The sequence below is a fragment of the Hylaeus anthracinus genome, unplaced genomic scaffold, assembly GCF_026225885.1.
Source record: "Hylaeus anthracinus isolate JK02 unplaced genomic scaffold, UHH_iyHylAnth1.0_haploid 3, whole genome shotgun sequence".
In the NCBI taxonomy this organism is placed as follows: domain Eukaryota; kingdom Metazoa; phylum Arthropoda; class Insecta; order Hymenoptera; family Colletidae; genus Hylaeus; species Hylaeus anthracinus.
Window position 1 is genome coordinate 7,561,840 of NW_026535284.1, and position 4,187 is coordinate 7,566,026.

The 4,187-nt window shown below is 33.5% G+C and overlaps 1 protein-coding gene across 5 annotated transcripts in view; it reads left to right on the forward strand.

Moving 5' to 3' along the window:
• The window catches only part of LOC128893906 (uncharacterized), a 44,503-nt gene that overhangs the window by 18,177 nt on the left and 22,139 nt on the right, over positions 1 to 4,187 (forward strand). The window lies entirely within an intron of this gene.

The window sequence follows — 4,187 nt, forward strand, 5'->3', positions numbered from 1 at the left end:
TTAATCTAGGGATACTTAGGGTTTTATAGTTATACCTAGGAGTTTTTGTGAGTTTAATCTAGGATTTCTTAGGATTTGTGAGTTAAACCTAGGGATTTTTAGTTTATGTGAGTTTAATCTAGGAATTCTTAGCATTTATGAGTTAAACCTAGGATTTTTTCGTTTTTGTGAGTTTAATCTAGGAATTCTTAGGATTTGTGAGTTAAACCTAAGATTTTTTCCTTTTTGTGAGTTTAATCTAGGAATTCTTAGCATTTGTGAGTTAAACCTAGGATTTTTTCGTTTTTGTGAGTTTAATCTAGGAATTCATAGTGTTTATGAGTTAAACCTAGGGATTTTTAGTTTATATGAATTTAATCTAGGGATACTTAGGGTTTGTGAGTTCAACATAGGTATTTTTAGCTTATATGAGTTAAACCTAGGGATTCTTAGTTCATGTAAGTTAAACCTAGGGATTCTTAGCTCATGTAAGTTAAACTTAGAAATTGTTTCCATTCTGTAAGCTAAAACTAAAGATTCTTATCCCACATAAGTTAAATCTAGGAATGTTTTCCATTCTGTGAGCTAAAGCTTTCACTCCGTAATCGATAGCGCGAAATAAATATGTCCCGGAAATTTCGTACCGCAGACAAACGCATAACGCGAGTGTGCATTTGCGAACGAAGGTATTTTTTCCACGATGAAATCGGCCAAGTGAATCTTGACCCGATCGGATTGTGTACACTTGGTACCTTTGACGCTTGCCAGACCACCAAAGAAATTTCGAAAACCAGCAGCGGAATAGGCGCACTCTCGGGAACTCTTGTTTCCTCGAAACCGACTCCATTTCTCCTGGGTTCCTTTGATTGCGAGTAGTATTCTCCATTCCTCGAATTTTCCAAAAGAATTCTAGCTCGGTTTGATTCGAAAGGAAATTCAACAAACAGAGCGGATTCTTCCTCGCCAGAACAGGAAACTATTTAATTTTATAATCCAAGGAAGTAAACATCGTATCTTCGAATAATTCATATCGACATCCGTAAGAAGAATTAGGCGAATAACAAATGACATCGACGAATCAAATAAAATTTGTCCCCGCGGTATGAAAATAAAAAGAATAATTGACGAAGTAATTCCATCCTCAAATAATTTAAATTGATTAATTCCCTCGGTTAAATGTTAAACTTTACGTCAGCCACGAATAGAAACGCGATCAGTTCGGCGTCGTTTTGAATGGCCCGAAAACACGATTAAAATAATAGTCGGAAGAATCGAACGTTCAGCTAATCGAACTTGTACGGTACATTGAGATGAATCCGAGCCGAAGGCCACAGTCTAAATTCGTCCCGTTGAATTTCAGCTCTTATCCCTCTCATGGGTCCTACACGTGACCTTCGGAACACCGACATTAGAAATCGTCTACTTACCGAGAAATCCATTTCCAGAATTTGTTTAAAAACGAATAAACAATAATAAGTCCAAGGATAGAGTGGTGAATTTTATACTGCACGACTGATTACGGGAAGGTCACTTTTTCTTTCAGCAGAATTATTCCAATTATTTAACATTTTCGCTGCGGACGAAAATAAGTAGTCGTTCGTTGGAAGCTGCAATTGTGATATTTTTTTTTTTGTGAAAAATTTCTTAAAAATGCTTTAATATGAGTATTTCGAAAAACATGTGGTAACTTATTGTGGTAACTTATTTTATATATAATATGATTGCCGAACAAAAGAAATGAAAAGTGAAAGACAATAAAAATAAGCATATATTTTCAGTTGGACGCACATGTGCGTCATCTGCAACGAAAGTGTTAAATCATACGTTATTGAAATATTCTAATATTTCTATACGACATTTGATCACTCGAAAACAGGAGTAGACGAAGAAATAAAGAGTTGAAAAAGCATCTATAAACTACCAACGAGCTGAACTCGACAAGTTCGCAATGCATTCTCCATTAGAACACGTAAACGTGTCCTGAATTCTATATTCTTGAATTCTAAAATGCCTAAATTCTATATTCTTGAATTCTAAAATTCCTAAAATCTATACCTTTAAATTCTACAATTCCTAAATTCCTGCATTCTACAATTCCTGCATTTTGTATTCTTGAATTCTATATTCTTGAATTCTATATTCTTGAATTCTACATTCTTGAATTCTAAAATTCTTGAAGTCTAAACTTCTTAAATTCTAAAATTCCTCCATTCTATATTCTTGAATTCTAAAATTCTTGAAATCTAAACTTCTAAAATTCTAAAATTCCTAAATTCTATACCCTTAAATTCTACAATTCCTAAATTCCTTATCTTTAAATTCTAAAATTCTTAAATACTATATGTTTAAATTCTAAAATTCCTAAATTCCTTATCCTGAAATTCTACAATTCATAAGTTCCTAATACTATATTCATAAATTTTTAAATTTCTAAATTCTATATTCTTGAAGTCTAAACTTCTAAAATTCTAAAATTCCTGCATTCTATATTCTTGAATTCTACGTTCTTGAATTCCTACATTCTTGAATTCTAAAATTCTGGAATCCTAAAATTCTTGAATTCTAAAATTCTTGAATTCTAAAATTCTTGAATTCTAAAATTCTTGAATTCTAAAATTCTGAAATTCTAAAATTCTAAAATTCTAAAATTCTAAAATTCTAAAATTCTAAAATTCTAAAATTCTAAAATTTCATTAGAACACGTAAGCAGTACTTCCCAGTTGATCCCGCGTCGTTAGTGTTACACCCAACGTTCGATCCATCATCTCGATTCATTTTCCGCGAATTCAACGACGAATTTGAACATCGTATAGAGATCAGAAAGGAAGTCAACGACAGGAACAATCGGTTGGAATTGTAAACGACGGTAATTAGAATTACCAAACTATTGACGGATCGACGTAGCCCGGACGATGAATGCCGGTGATTGCAGTTGATTACTTTAATGACCCTGGAATACAATGGTACCAGGCATAGACACTTTTTTTTTTTTCTTTAATCGGTCAAGTGCGAACTATGTACTAATTACACCAGTTTTCATCCACGGGCCTGGTTTCGCGTTTGGAACGTTGCGCGCGAGATCGGATTAAATCTTATCGTAATTTATCGCACGGTTCGTTTCGAACGATGTCGAATTATACTTCTGCCAAGGAACTCCGCCATCCTCGCGGATTGAAAAAGTATGCAGCCCGAATTCGACTTACAGTTGACGTGGCCCAAATACAGCTGTGCGAACCTGGCGTCCGACTTTTCAAAAATTAATTTTTTTTATGGTTGAAAACCATTCTGGTTTCGTTTTTCACTTTTAAATGTAATCAAACGGAAGTGAGCGAGTATGGATACATTTTGCGTTTGATTACATTAGTCGCTCAGCTAGGGGACAGGCTTTGAGTTTGATTACACTATTCGTTGAGCTACGGAATTGTGTTAACGTTTGATTACATTGGTCACTGAGCTATCAGATTAGTTTTGCATTAATAATAAATTACTTTTGCCTTTTCTGTATTCTAGTAAGTCGGTTTTCAATCACTGTCGTTCACTTTATAATCGAGGACCTGCAAGTTTCTATAGAAAATGATAGTGTTTCGTTTGTAGTTGATTCTAGTAACAATGGTTTCGTTCGTACCTTCATCAATTAATAATTAAAGAAAATTCAAAAAATAGACAGCAACCCGACATTGAGATTACTGAAATCTGTTTTTTCCCTCTTATTTAGAATCGTTTGTATCCGTTTCTCCCGCTTTTCGTTTCGTTTGTACCTCAATAGTTTAACTTTTACAAGCAATTGTTTATACGCGTAAGAGTGGAAGTCGTCAATTTTCAAGATTTTTAAAATCTGTTTTTTCCCTGTTCTTTACAATCGATTTTACTCGTTTGTACCGCTTTTGGTTTCGTTTTTACCTCAATAGTTAAAATTTTACAAGCAATTTGCTGATACGATTGAATTATAAAATTTAAACTATCGAGGTGAGGTTATCGAGGTTAAACTTAGAAGCGATGCGTTTTATTATTAAAAATGTAAGAATAGAAGGGAAATGAGAATATAAGTCTCCGAGTATTCTTTAACAATATTCTTTTATTTGAGGAGATCTGCTCGCAACGAACGCTAGCAAAGAAGTGACTTTTCCGGTGTGGGAAATTTATGAAAATATTCAACAACAAAAATTTATGAAAATATTCAACAACAGAAATTTATGAAAATATTCAAC